Below are 16,144 nucleotides of genomic sequence, written 5' to 3'. Positions count from 1 at the left end.
TGTGAGATCCTAGTTATTTTAAGTAGTCTTCTGGTGAATCCTTTTGTTATGCCAATTTCCCTTCTAATTGATCTGTTTTGTAGATCTGTAATTTTTTCCTGTAAATCTGAATTTGCTTAAAGCGCCCTTGACTTGTAGAAAAGGTCTTCTGCATTTAAGTTTTTGGTTGTAAAAACAATGGGCTTCCTGTTCAAGCAACATGGCAGAAGAGTTAACCTGAAAGCGTCCACTAAAACCATATGAAAATCTAGATAAAATAAAACAAATATATATGTATTTTTTTAATGAACTGCTAAGAAAGACAGAAAATAAATAGATTCTGCAGAGAATAGAAACTAAGACAGAACTGAAACTCAGAGTAGTAGAGCTGAGATCTGTCTACTCTGCAGGGGGGGACAGGTCCCTCAAGGTAAGTCTAGAGACTTGTGTTTTAACAACCACTGGAGGTCAGGAGACAAGGCCTTCTGTCCCTTTGTGGTATGGAGTCAGAATTGAGACCATCCACACAGTCTGAACCCGAGAAGAGCTCCATTCTTAATATAAATGTAAATAAGGACTTAAAAATAATCTGCCCATTGGCATAGGGAGATAAGAAGGTAGCTTGTCTTCTCAGCTTGGGTTCAGGGTAAGGGAATGGAGACTCTTCCTTGAGAACCCAGAACTATGGGCAAGCTCCTCACTTTAACTTTGAGTTATTAGTCTGGAAACGCTAAGCTGAAAACATTTACATAAAAATTGGTACCAGGCCAGAGATGCCTCGAGGTACTAAGAGAAATAAACAAAACATCTCTGAAGGGACATACCTTCAACTAAAGTAGTATAGTATGATGGCTTTATACTACATCAACCTAGCTAAGTTGAAACTATGTTTCTCAGAATTCCTTTCCTTGTGAGTCAAATCACAAAGGAAATTTTCTTGAGAATTGAAAGGCACAAATGAAGAAGCAGCCATTTTAGCACTCTGAAAGTCAGTATAGGACAGCAGGCATTGGCAATTTGCACATGTTATTGCTAATCTTTAAGTTACCTTATTGGTGTTGAGGACAACCTGGGTCTGCAATTCTCCAGTTCCCACTGGATTTTTTCCTTTGGCTTCCCTGAGTCCTGGGCCAAGTGTGGTTACAACCCCATAGTGAAGGGTGCAGGCTTCTGTAGGTCACCAGCATCATTTAAGTTGGAGATGATGGGAGATAAAGTCACATTCCACTTTATTCTCATGGGTTCAATTTTTTGTCCTTTGGGGTTCTAATATGACCTTACGGGTTCCAGTTTCTCCTTGTTCTCTCCCACTTCAAGTTCACTTCTCATTCCTGATTCCCTGCCAAGCTAACCTATGATGACCTCAGGTCAAACACCACATGCAAAGTCAACAGTCTTACAAAGACTTCTTAACCTGCACAACATATAATTTCTCTAATGAATCCATTACTCTATTTCACTCATAATGATCTGTTTCCCTGATCAACTGCTAACTGATACACATAGGTTTCCTTCATATGAGCTCAAAACTAATTATGAACACAGAACCTAAGATTACAAAGCACACAAGAAAGAAGTTCTGTCTTAATCTTTTTTGAAAGGGTCTTTGTATTGTCATTTGATTTTCTTTTTTCCTTCAGTCATTCTCTGGATCTATTTTCCTTAATCAAATAGGATTTCTAATCATTTAAGTTTTTAAAATACTATATTAGACGCAGATAAAGAGAAAATATATGAAATGGAAAATAGATTTAATGAAATTACCCCAAATGCAGCAAAAGGGGTAAAATATAAGAGGCTCAAGTATATGTATACTCAATGACTAGTCAGTCTCATTCCTAGGTATATATCCCAGAGAAATTCTCAAATGGGTGTATAAAAACCATGTTAAAGAATGCTTATTTGAGCATTGTTTGTAAAGTGGGAAGTTGGAGCTTCCAACACTGAAGAATGGCTAAGTGAAATATTCTGGTGCATATGTTAAATTAAGATGCAGCAATTTGATGCAGTAAACCAGATGAACACACAGCAAAATATATAGATCTTAAAAATAGAATGCTTAATATAAAAAGTGAAAAATAGAATAAACTACAGTATAATAACAGTTATATAAGTTAAAATACATACACAAGGGAAGGAGATGCTCTCTGGAAACAGCCAGTGGTGAAAGGAGCCTGGCGGGCAAAGATGATTCAGGTGATTCTGGTTTTCAATAACCATGTGAAGCCACGGCTGGTCCGCGTCTACCAGCATTTCCCAGAAGAAATTCAGCAGCAGATTATTCGAGAGACCTTCCATCTAGTTCTCAAGCGGGATGAGAACATCTGTAACTTCTTGGAGGGTGGAAGTTTGATTGGTGGCTCTGACTACAAACTGATTTATCAGCATTATGCTACCCTCTACTTTGCATTTGGTATGGATTCATCAGAGAGTGAACTTGGGATCTTGGACCTCATCCAGGTATGTGTAGCAGGTTTTTGTGGAGACACTGGATAAGTGTTTCGAAAATGTTTGTGAATTGGATTTGATCTTCCACATGGCTGAGGTGCACTACGTTCTTCAGGAGGTGGTGATGGGTGGGATGGCGTTGGAAACAAACATGAATGAAATCGTGGCTCAGATTGAAGCTCAGAACAGGCTGGAGAAATCTGAGGGTGGCCTTTCAGCAGTGCCCGCCTGGGCCATGTCTGCCGTGAAAAACATCAACCTGCCGGAGATGCCTCGGAATATCAACATTGGTGATCTCAACATCAAGGTTCCCAACCTATCCCAGTTTGTCTGAGGGTAGAAGACGGCTGAACTGAGTCCTTGGAACCAGCAAAGCCAAGCCAGTCCTGCAGCAAAACCCGCTCTGCGCCCTGAGAAGTCCAGCCTTGGGCCCTGGCCCCTGCTGTCCTGGAGCGGGAAGGAGTCCTGTGTCCACTGCCAGCCTGTGCTTGCTTCTCACATGTGCGACCTTGCCTGTCTCTCGTACATGTGACCACTGCAGATGTGAGGGGCCCTGGCTTCCTCAGTGGGGGTCAGGTGCCCAAGCCACTCGCCCCCTTTACCTGCCACATGCAGCCACTCCCAGGGACTTCAGACTGTAGTGAGAGGCCCCCCTGCTCCCAGAACTCCACCACAAGGATGTTCTCTGACTTGGGTCTTCAACCCTAGCACCACGAGGCTCCCTGAGGTCCTGTAGCATTGACTTTCCTGGTGAGGTGCCGTAGCTAGAAAAGGGCTGACCCTCTAGATTTGGGGATGTCGTGAGTGGCAAATAAGGGCAGGATTTTATGAGATCCAGAGTTGCCTACTGGCTCTACTAGAGTTGGCACAGCCAGAATCCTTTTGTATAGCCACGCTGTCTCATCACCACCTCCTGTGGCATATACTCCCCACTGCCACAGCCCTGGCTCTGCTCTCCCAGGTGTTTATGTGCAGGACACAATCCAGATCATAAGCCTGTTGTTTGCCTGCCCCCCACATTTCTGCCAATAGGGAGGGCACACCCCACAGCCAGAGGGGTCCCCCTCAAAGAAAATCTTTGATCAAGTGGGATTTATCCCAGGGATGCAAGGATTTTGAATATATGCAAATCAATCAATGTGATACACCATATTAACAAATTGAAGAGTAAAAGCCATAGGATCATCTCGATAGATGCAGAAAAAGCTTTTGACAAAATTCAACACCCATTTATGATAAAAACTTTCCAGGAAGTGGGCATAGAGGGAACCTACCTCGACATAATACAGGCCATATATGACAAACCCACAGCAAACATTCTCAATGGTGAAAAACTGAAAGCATTTTCTCTAAGATCAGGAACAAGACAAGGATGTCCCCTCTCACCACTATTACTCAACATAGTTCTGGAAGTCCTAGCCACAGCATTCATAGAAGAAAAAGAAAAGGAATACAAACTGGAAAAGAAGAAGTAAAACTGTCACTGTTTGCAGATGACATGATACTATACATAGAAAATCCTAAAGATGCCACCAGAAAACTACTAGAGCTAATCAATGAATGTGGTAAACTTTCAGGATACAAAATTGATGCATAGAAATCTCTTGCATTCCTATACACTAACAATGAAAGATCAGAAAGAGAAATTAAGGAAACAATTCCATTCACCATTGCAACAAAAAGAATAAAATACCTAGGAATAAACCTACCTAAGGAGGTAAAAGACCTGTACTCAGAAAACTATAAGACACTGATGAAAGAAAACAAAGATGACACAAACAGTTGGAAATATATACCATGTTCTTGGATTGGAAGACTCAATATTGTGAAAATGACTGTACTACCCAAAGCAATCTACAGATTAAATGCAACCCCTGTCAAATTACTAATGGCATTTTTTACAGAAATAGAACAAAAAATCTTAAAATTTGTATGGAGACACAAAAGACCCTGAATGGCCAAAGCAATCTTGAGGGGAAAAAATGGAGCAGGAGGAATCAAACTCCCAGACATCAGACTATACTACAAAGCTACAGTAATCAAGACAATATGGTACTGGCACAAAAACAGAAATATAGATCAATGGAACAGGATAGAAAGCCCAGAGATAAACCCATGCACCTATGATCAACGAATCTGTGACAAAGGAGGCAAGAATATGCAATGGAGAAAAGACAGCCTCTTCAATAAGTGGTGCTGGGAAAACTGGATAGCTACATGTAAAAGAATAAAATTAGAACACTCCCTAACACCGTACACAAAAATAAACTCAAAATGGATTAAAGACCTAAAGGTAAGACCAGATACTGTAAAACTGTTAGAGGGAAACATAGGAAGAACACTCTTTGACATATTTCACAGCAAGCTCTTTTTTGACCCACCTCTTAGAGTAATGGAGATAAAAATAAAACCAAACAAATGGTACCTAATGAAACTTAAAAGCTTTTGCACAGCAAAGGAAACTATAAACAAGATGGAAAGACAACCCTCAGAAGAGGGTGAAAATATTTGCAAATAGAAAATATTTGCAAATAGATCAATGGACAAAGGATTAATCTCCAAAATATATAAACAGCTCATGCAGCTCACTATCAAAAAAACAATCAACCCAATCAAAAATTGGCAGAAGACCTAAATAGACATTTCTCCAAAGAAGACATACAGATGGACAAGAGCCACATGAAAAGCTGCTCAACATCACTAATTATTAGGGAAATGCAAATCAAAACTACAATGAGGTATCACCTCACACTGATTAGAATGGACATCATCAGAAAATCTACAAACAACAAATGCTGAAGAGGTGTGGAGAAAAGGGAACACTCTTGCACTGTTGATGGGAATGTAAATTGATACAGCCACTATGGAGAACGGTATGGAGGTTCCTTAAAAAACTAAAAATAGAACTACAGTACGACGCAGCAATCCCACTACTGGGCATATGGCCAGAGAAAACCATAATTCAAAAAGACACATGCACCCCAGTGTTCATTGCAGCACTATTTACAATAACCAGGTCACAGAAGCAGCCTAAATGCCCATCGACAGATGAATGGATAAAGAAGACGTGGCACATATATACGATGGAATATTACTCAGCCATAAAAAGGAACGAAATTGGGTCATTTGTAGAGACGTGGATGGACCTAGAGACTGTCATACAGAGTGAAGTAAGTCAGAAAGAGAAAAACAAATATCGTATTTTAACGCATATATGTGGAACCTAGACAAATAGTACAGATGAACCCGTTTGCAAGGCAGAAATAGAGGCACAGATGTAGAGAACAACTGTATGGACACCAAGGCAGGAAAGTAGGGCAGGGGGTGGGTGCTGGTGGTGGTGGGATGAATTGGGAGATTGGAATTGACATATATAGATGAATATGTATATAATAGATAACTAATAAGAACCTGCTGTTTAAAAAAAATTAAATTAAAAAGAAAGAAAGGATAGCAATTTTAATATGATAAAATAAAATCAAAGGCATAAATTTTTTTAAAAAAAGCAGGTTGAGCTCAGAGTGTGAGAAAGTCCCAGTGGCTGATTGCAGTATCAGCTGGGCTGTAGGTGGCTTCCTGGGCATGGAAAAGTACAGTCCAAGATTTAAGCAGGTAGAAATACCACCAAAATCCTCAGAAAACTAAAACTGTTTATCTTCTAATATTCCAAACTCCTCTGCTCTGTTAAAGTTCTGTCAGTGACACTAAGATAATACTGATTTTCTAGGCTTTTTTTATCCCTCTTATTTCAATTTATATGGTTTTTGTTTGGAAGAAGGGAAGGAAGGAAAGAAGGAAGGGAGGGAGGAAGGAAGGAAGAGAGAAGAAAGAACTCCTGATGCTTTCTTATCCTAAGGCTTTGATCAAAGTTTATTATTTTTTAACATCTTTATTGGAATATAATTGCTTTACAATGGTGTGTTAGTTTCTGCTGTATAACAAAGTGAATCAGCTGTACATATACATATATCCCCATATCCCCTCCCTCTTGCGTCTCCCTCCCACCCTCCCTGTCCCACCCCTCTAGGTGGTCACAAAGCACCGAGCTGATCTCCCTGTGCTATGCGGCTGCTTCCCCCTAGCCATCTATTTTACATTTGGTAGTGTATATAAGTCCGTGCCACTCTCTCACTTCGTCCCAGCTTACCCTTCCCCCTCCTCGTGTCCTCAGCTCAAAGTTTATTATTATGATCAGGATACAAAAGAGAATTTTCTTTTGGTCTAAGAATTGGTGCCTGGGGCCCAAAGCTGGGCAAAAGAGTTGTTAAGTGTCTCACATTACAAACAGAACATCTACCAAATATTTTCTTTAGGGCTCACTAAGTAGCAAAACTCTTCTTACTATATCAACACTCCTTCTCCCACAACCCAACCCACAGGTTAGTAAGGTGCCCACTGGGCAGGAAAATGCAGGCAGTGCAGTTACAGGTTATGGGTGGCTGAGGTTGCTGAGGGGGGCTGAACACGATTGAACCCTCTCATGTAAGGGACCCTAGAGAACCCACACATGTCCCTGAGACAGCTAACGCCGGGAGGTATGCCTTTGGTGTGAGCCAGAGAAGCAGCAAAACCAATGGAGGAAGCAAAATGCGTTACCCCATCCCATCCTCTCTCCCAGCCTCCAAAACAAGAAGCATTGGGTCTTGCAGGAAGCGGAAGGGAGGTATCCTAGAACTAGAGCAGCCCACATCAGGCCCTTGAGTTACAGGTCTAGCCATAAATGGAGCAGTGGAAAGTCTTGAACTGGATGTGAGGTTGTAATATTAAACGACCAGACAGAACTTTCAGTGACTGTATGTGCCTTCCCAACATGTCATTGAGAGATATCATGTAGAAGAGGTAGGAGATTGGACATAGAAGAGTTAGAAGCAGTGACTAGAGAGGAAAATGTGTTTCTGGCTTCCTCCTCACCATGGTCAGTCTCCTCAATAAACAGGTTATAGAAGTGTCAAAAAAAACCAACAAAATCTGCCGCTGCGTTCATGAAAAGTCTAATGGACCTAGTATTCACTTGAATCTTCACATCTGTTTCCATGGAGACATCATTTCTGCCTACATATTTTCTAACTCACCAGGTCTGTGGTTTCTCAAGTGCTCTGATGCCAGATTAAACAATATGATTCTTTCATAACTAGTTCCTGATCATCTTCCTATAAAAACAGCTGGTGAGTAGGTAGACAGCTCCAACTCTTACGTCACATTCTTAAGGTAACTATGGATTAAAGACTTGGTCTTATTTGGAGAAAAACAAAAACAGTGGAACAAAAGCAAGAGAATAACCTATTTTTATGCTTTATTAGAGCAACTTGATATTCTGGATTTAATTGTAGAAGCTGTCCGTTTATGTATTTTTTGGCAGAGTGACTGAGAAGCGACACAACTTAATAGTTAGGAATTTGTGTGGTCCTTGGGGTTAGCTTGCCTGATAGACTAACAGTTAAAAGTGAGTGGGTTTTAAATATATATTAATTAATTAATTAATTAAAATATACACTGGCTTTCTAAGACTTACTACAAAATAAAAAGAATGTAAAATGCTCATTAATAGTATTTACATTGATTACATGTTGAAATCATAATATTTTGGATATATTGGATCACATAAAATATTGAAATTAACTTCATATAAAAAAGTGAGTGGTTTTAACTCAGTGCCTCAGTTTCTTCATATGAATAATAAGGCTAATAGTGGTATTTATACTAAATGACAGAGGAATAAGTGAATTAAGACATTTAAAGTGTTTAGAACATTGCCTGGCACATAATAAAAACACAATATTAATATTGTTTTATTAGTATCATCATGGTTATCAAAATCTACAAGCAGATCTCAAAGCATATTTGAGATTTTTTGCCTTCCCTTATTTCTGAGATTCCAGAAGCAATTTCAGACTGAGCCCACACATGGCAGGAGTTACAACAAAAGGAAGGAGACTTGTTTCTTTCCTTTTTTTTTTTATTGGGGTATAGTTGTTTTGCAGTGTTGCGTTAGTTTCTACTGTACAGCGAAGTGAAGTAGACCTGCTTCTGATCGCAAGTCCATGGTCTGTTGAACAGGACTGTTGCCCCTTAACTTGCTTTGCCCTTTGGCATTGCACCCAGCACAGCCCACGTACAGATGGGCCCCAGATAAATGCTTACAGGAATGAGGAGGAAGAGGGCATAAACCTCATGAACATGCCCACCTGTGAGGCTCTACTCTTATCCTAATATGAAATCAAGTTCAAATTCATTCACGCAGGGCAGTGTTGTTAGCCATGACTCCTTCACAAGCAGATACTGTATCTCCTTTGCTAGTGTCTGGCACTCAATAAATATTTGTGAAATAAGTGAATCAGTTAATTTCTCAAAGTACTGGTGCTATAGGATGGAGTAAGTTACAGCTAGAAGAAACAAAGCTTCAGCTGGCAAAATCTTAAGGCAAGTTAAGGAGAGAGAGCTTTGGTCAAAGCTCCATGATTCTGAAGGTTTGTGCTCTCTCTTCCTGCATCCCCGTGTAGTCTGTCTTAAAGTGTTTCTACATTGTAATATGACCAAAGTTATAGGATTTGACCTAAGCCTCAACCATGGGGCTTTGTTTGGAGGGGGTGGACAAGATGCTGATTTCTCTCCATTTCTTCAGTCGTTGGAAAAAGACTTTCAGCATTATTGTTTATCCCCGCTATCTATTTAGTCCCATGAAGAGATAGTATGCCAAACCCTTCAAATGTACTGAGCGGGCTCACAGCTCAAAATGCCATCGGCAAATCAAGTTTATCAGCATATGTTTTTGACTCACATCTGCTTTGAGTAGTGTGGCGCATGTGTTTGTGTGTGTGTGTGTGTGTGTGTGTGTGTCCCATCTGTATCAAGGTTTTATTTTATGTCTCATCCTTATAGAGCCCAAGGGCAAATACACATCCCTAAACAGAAATGCAAGTCCATTCACTATTCAAAGGGGATTTTGCTTTCCGTTTGCTTACCACATTTAAAGATGCACACAAAATTCAAGCCAAAGTAATCCAGAGGGAGAAAGAGAGATGCAGAAAGAGGACAGGGGAGTAAAAGGGCCAGACTTGAGGCATTCATGTCAAGTTGTGATGCAAATAATGTTCAGAAAGATGTGCATCAAAGTTAATCCTTCGTGTGGAGGCATCCACTTTATAATCCCGTAACTAAGCCTTTTATATGTTTCAAATTTTCCTTGCTTTCTGCACATGTTTTTAGGATGGATTAGAAATGCACTGAGCCTCCTCAGAGAAGGCTTGGGTGAATGCAGATGCAAAGGAGCAGTTTGTGCTGGGTAATTCTGACATGACATCCTGACTGTCACACTGGGCCAGGGCGGTAAAAGTGATGTTCTTACAATGCTCTCCAGCCCCGGTGCTGGGGCATGGTGGGAGCCAGTCATGATCACTCATTTGTTCCTTGTTTGATGAGCAGCTGGCTCCTGGTGGGAAGCCTTGGAGATATGCACCTATTAGGAGGTATCTGCTTCTCTTCTGTAGGTTCTCTTTTTCATTTTCTCTCATGTTACGGCAAGGGGCTTTTTATGACAACAGACTATTTTACTCTGTGGGAAATCTGTTCCTTCTGCTTCTGCTTCTGCCCTCACCGGATGTTCTTATCTGCTCCTTGCAAGGGCACAGGCAATTATAGAGCAATACATCTTCACCCACATAATTTCAGGCAAATATTGTAAAAGATGTGCAGATGGCACTGGAGAAAAACCTTCTGTCACTTCTATCTCTTTAGTTTAAAGGAAGAGATAGCAAGTTCTTTTTCAGTAAGCACCCTAACAGTTCATTCATTTATTCAGTGAGCCAACCAATGTTTATTCAGTGTCTACTTGATGCTGGTATGCGTGGGCCGTACTTCTGATACTTGGCACCAGCACGTCAACCATCCTCCATGGGAGATTTTTCATGGGCCATCTCACCCCAACATAGCACCCACCTGGCTGCTCTTTAGCCCTCCCTCATTCGCCCCCTCCTTCTCATCTCTCCCCATTTTCTCATTTTTCTCAAGCAGAAAAATTGAGTCATCTTACTGCTACTTGGGTTCAAGCCATACCCTTTGGGTCTGATCTTCTCCTCCACTCATTCAGCCAAGATTTATTGAGAGCCCATGATCAAAATAGTAATAAAAGTAACAGTTTACCCTTATGTAGTGCTTACTTTGTGCTCTTTATATATATTATCTCCTTTAATCTTTGTAATAACCCTATAAAGAAGATACTGCTATAATCCCCATTTTCAAATGAGTATATTGAAGCAGGATAAAGTAACTTGCTCAGTCACACAACCGTTATAACAGCATGCTTTTGTCTAAAAGTAACAGAAAGCCCAACTTACAGTCACTGAAACAAATAAACATTTATTTCTCTCATATAACAATAACTGGGAAGTCATTTGTTCCGAGTGTTGGTTCCGTGGCTCAGCAATGTCAGGGCTAGCATCTCTGAGAACTGCCTGACCTTTTCCCTCATGAGCGCACAATGGCTGCCCTGTATCCAAGCATCATGTCCACATTTATGTTAAGAAGATGCGAGAAATGGTAGTGTTATCTGCTTCTGCCCCCTTCAGCAGGGAGTCAGAGCCTTCCAAGAATCCCTCGCTGCTTTTCTACTCACCTCTCATTGGCCAAGTCTATGTCATGTGGCCACCCCTAGCAGCAAGAGAGACTAGGAAAGTAAAATGCAAGGTCTTTTTCTTTTCATTTTCAAGCCTCTATAATGGAAGGCCGCAGGGCAAAAGGGATCTTGACATGTTTGTTAGGACAGCCAATTGGCAGCATATATGCAATGGGTAGTAAGTGGTTGAAGCAATGTGGGAAGCAGGAAGTCTGTGCTCCAGAGCATGCAGCTCTAACCATCGGGCTCTGTTGCACAACAGTGGTGCTGATTATTCCATGGTCAGTAAAAGAGACATGGTCCTGCCTCCATGGACCCAGGAAACAAAGAAGCACACCGGTAAATTTAAAATTGCAAATTCCTGTATGTGCTTAGAGTTAGAATAATGGGCTTTTCAAAATATTAGAAACAGCTAAACACTCTCTCGTTATTATCTTCATGGACCCTCAGAAGTCTGGCAGCCTAGCTTGGGAAATGAAGCTCTTTATGCAGAAGCCCTTCATGTGGAAGCCCTTCCCCTGGACTTCTCTGAGGTCCTGTCCTTCCCTCTCTCTACACTCCATCCTATCGGTTGTTGTTCTGTTGTTATTATTCATGTGCCTCATCTTTTTCTGCATTTCTAAGTTTTTGCTCCATCTTTGATTCTCCCTTCTGTTCCTCTTCTTCCTTTTCTCTTCTACACACACATTTCTTAGCATTTTACTGGATACTCCGACAAGAAGAGGAATTGGGCTTTATTCTTGTGAACTGAATCGTTCCTATCTTAGCTCCCAAGGAGTTCAGAAGAGATCATCACTCTTGTAAAAATCACAGTTCGAAATTTCAGACCTCAGAGAGTGTCCACCTGACCTCCTTCACACTGTAGGGAGAAGAAACTCAGATGAGAATTGTTAGCAGACTAGTAGAGCTGCAGTCTCAGCGCCACAGATTTCCTCTGATGGCACCCATGCAGCCCCAGCCATGCAGCCTTGGGAGAGGCCAGCCCATGCATGTGCCTTTCACACATGGTGCCTGGCTGAAAATCACCAACCTCATAGCCTAAAGCCTACCATCTGCTTCACAGTTAAACAGCCCACCCACAGGTTCAAATCGCATCAACTTTCTCATTCTCCTTAGATCCTGGTGTTCTTTTTCTTTTGATACATAAAAAATCATGATATTCAATTAATGTTTGACTCAACATCAGAATTTACTAAAATTGGATGCTGTATAACCTTCTGCATCTCACCAAAGTATCTTTTCCCAGAATGTTTGTTATTTCTCTGAACCATCACCCCAAATAAAAATATGAAACATCTGTCACCACCACAGAGAGGCAGAGACCCAGCTGGCTCAGCCATGGGATACAGAATGGCCAGGACACACTGTAACCATATGAGCTACTTTGCTCCAAAAACGAAATTGATTATAAACCCGAGTTTGTGTACCCGCAGATTTATATAAAGGTCAAGCTGCTAGTGTAACCCCTTGGCTTGTGCTCTGCAGAGTTCTCTACTCTTGTTCATTGAAAAGATGCCTCTTCCATGAATGCAGATGAGGTTCTGCAGTTTACCTTGTTTGCCGACTTTCACGGAAAATTTAAAGTTCCAGGTGTATATCTCAGCAGCCAAATGTTTAACTCTGGCTGTGCTTCTAAGTGCAGCACCGTGCTAGTTGGTGAGTGTTTGGTGGGCAGGGACTTCTCTTCGAGTATTCAGGGACAGTTTTGTCTGATGATTAACAGTTACTGTTTCGGTTATAAGCCACAAAGAGATCATGACTACTGATTTCACTTTAAGGCTTATCTCAGCAGTTACAATTTAGTAATAACTAAAGCATAAGGGTAGTGCAGTAAATGGAAAATCCACTAGGTGGTCCTGGTGTTCTTCCAGCCAAAGCAGGCAGCACCAAGTACTTTACTCCATCACTTTGTATTCCAAAGGCAAAGCAAAATACGATAGTGAAAATATTTTGTCGTTGTTACTTAGTATTCATTCTAGATTATATGTAAATAGGTTATTATTTGTAGTGGTTGATCAAAGCTCCTCTAGAGTGTTGAGGATTTTTTCTCTTTTTTACATAGATACATGGATTTTAATCTTTTATACATTTTACATTTAATAGATTTTACATATAATACCTCTTTTAATATATTTCCATCTTTTAACATTTTTATGTTTACTAGAACTTGTTAGCTTATTAGCTATGCTTTCATGACATACATACTACCGTTTTCTCACCACTCCTCTAGCAATCTCTCTCATATAAGGACACAAGCTTCCAAAGGACGGAATGTATTGTCTTATGTGCAGCTTTCCTTCAAACTCAAAACGATACAATTCTCAGTGATTGTTTTCACTTTTATTTTCAGTAACCTTATTTAAATATGATCCAGGTTCACAAGTTCCCCATAGAATTCTTGTTAGAAAATCATCCCTTATGTTTTAGAATATAATAATAAAATAAAGCTAACTTCAAAAATACACTTAAGTCTGCCTGGTTCCAAGAATCATCTCAAATTCTTTTTTTTTAATTGAAGTATAGTTGACTTACATCAAGTTCTTAATCCTCTGTGAGATCTCCCTTTAACTCCTCCAGTTCTAGTGTCTTTCTAGTTCACAATTACTATTATCATGAAATCTCAGACGTCTTCCCCCAAAGCAGCCTGGGTAAATTCCCATGGTGCCAGACTCTAGGCAGAATTCCCAGGACAGATGACAGCTGTTCTTTCCATATCACACTGGAAAAGTGGCACAAGGACAGGTCGCACATAGAACACCAGACAAATATCCATTTGCCCTTGAGAAGGTTCCAAAACAAAAGGCAGTGTGTGTGAACATTATCAGAGGTAGTTAGAAAACATCGCTATTTTTCATTTTAAGAGAAAAGAAACATGGCCCAATCTAAAATGAATACAAACTCCAAAGAACTTTGGGGTTTTTTGTTTGTTTGTTTTTAATTTTTCCTGGAGTATAGTTGCTTCCAAAGAACTTTGAAATGAACCTTTTCAACAAAAGAAATTTGGGAAATTTCAATAATAATTATATGAATACACTGAAAAGCAATCAAATATCAAAAGATTGAACAAGAATATAGTTGTTGTTGTTTTTTAACATAAGCGGGGGAGCAGGCCTGGGCAGAAGGAGTTCAGCTGTGATGTAGCACCACAAAGCCTTCAACCTCAGGAGCCCAGAAGTGCGTATTGCCCATCAGTGTCCCAGGTCAGATTGATAAGGCTGGGTCTTTTTTTTTGGCTGCATGGCTTGTGGGATATTAGTTCCCCAAACAAGATTGAACCTGGGCCTCAGCAGTGAGAGCACGGAGTCCTAACCACCGGACCGCCAGGGAATTCCGAAGAATATAGTTTTCTGAGATGGTAAGAATAATACACACCAAACATTTTCTAAGTGTTTGTTGGTTGCTTACTATGCCATTTCAATGTGTGAAAATTGTCACCTATAAGAAGGTTGTAATTTTTAATATTTGGTTTTATTTTCAATAAGTTATAATTAATTATTGTTTCAGTTAATTCAAACAATGCAGAAATATATAGAATACAAAGTGAAAGGGTCTCCTTGCCATTTTCCTACTCCTTTCTACCTACCCAATACCAGTCCCCAGAGAAAGAGGTAACTTCTGTTAAAAATAGTTTAGTACCTATCCTTCCAGTAATTTTAAATGGCTATTAGCATATAATGATATGTGGTACGTTTTTGGTATATTGATGGTTATATTTTGGGGTGAAATTTTAGCATGTTTTTGTTATGATTCTTCTTAAAAATAATGTAAATATATTGTATATATTGTTCTAGTCCTTATATTTACACACTTAATTTTTTTTACCAAGGAATATGCTATTATTATATTCGTTTTCTCCAGTATACATTCCTTTTTTTTTTTTTAATTTATTTTTATTTTTGGCTGCGTTGGGTCTTCATTGCTGCATGTGGGCTTTCTTCAGTTGTGGAGAGCGGGGGCCACTCTTCATTGCAGTGCACGGGCCTCATTGCAGTGGCCCCTCCTTGTTGCAGAGCATGGGCTTCAGGCACGTGGGCTTCAGTAGTTGTGGCACACGAGCTCAGCCTCCCCGCGGCACGTGGGATCCTCCCAGCCCAGGGCTCGAACCCATGTCCCCTGCACTGGCAGGCTGATTCTTAACCACTGCACCACCAGGGAAGTCCCTACATTCCTTTTTTTAAAAAAAGTTCTCTAACTTAAAAAAGCTGCACATAATTAATATGTACAACTTGATGAGTTTGGAGATAAGTCTACTCCCGTGAACCCATAACCACAATCTGTGCCATGAAGCTATTAATGACTTCCAAAAGTGATGTATTTATTATTACATGTTATTACATGTGATATTACATTTGTTATATTATTAATTATATATTATTATTTATTATATATTATATTATTATTTGTTATTTTGTGATAAGAACATGTTGTATGAGATCTACCTTCTTAGCAAATTTTTGAGTACACAATACAGTAGTAACTATAGGCACTATGCTGTACAGTACCTCTTTAGGATCTATTAATCTTGTAAAACTGAAACGTTGTACCGTTTTATAAATACCTAGCTGTTTCCCCCTCCCCCAAGCCGTTGGCAACCACTCTGCTTCTATGAGTTTAACTATTTTAGATTCATCACATAAGTGATATCATGTAGTATTTTTTCTTCTGTGTCTGGCTTTTTTCACTTAGCATAATGTTCTCCAAATTTACTCATGTTGTTGTAAACGGCGGGATTTCATTCTTTTTTAGTTATATAATATGCTATTGTATGCATATACCATGTTTTCTTTTACAGTTCATCAGTTGTTGTTTTCTTTTAACATCTTTATTGCGGTATAATTGCTTTACAATGGTGTGTTAGTTTCTGCTTTATAACCAAGTGAATCAGTTATACATATACATATGTTCCCATACCTCTTCCCTCTTGCGTCTCCCTCCCTCCCACCCTCGCTATCCCACCCCTCCAGGCGGTCACAAAGCACCGAGCTGATCTCCCTGTGCTATGCGGCTGCTTCCCGCTAGCTATCTACCTTACGATTGGTAGTGTATATATGTCCATGCCTCTCTCGCTTTGTCACAGCTTGCCCTTCCCCCTCCCCATGTCCTCAA

General features: G+C 40.1%; 1 protein-coding gene and 1 pseudogene across 9 annotated transcripts in view; both read left to right on the top strand.

Annotated features, from left to right (window-relative positions):
* Positions 1–16,144, top strand: part of ANKS1B (ankyrin repeat and sterile alpha motif domain containing 1B) — a 1,152,360-nt gene that overhangs the window by 872,808 nt on the left and 263,408 nt on the right. The window lies entirely within an intron of this gene.
* On the top strand, positions 2,167–2,761 carry LOC132433284 (AP-3 complex subunit sigma-2 pseudogene; annotated as a pseudogene).

Source organism: Delphinus delphis, chromosome 11, assembly GCF_949987515.2.
Source record: "Delphinus delphis chromosome 11, mDelDel1.2, whole genome shotgun sequence".
In the NCBI taxonomy this organism is placed as follows: Eukaryota; Metazoa; Chordata; class Mammalia; order Artiodactyla; family Delphinidae; genus Delphinus; species Delphinus delphis.
This window is presented reverse-complemented; position numbering and strand designations above follow the sequence as displayed.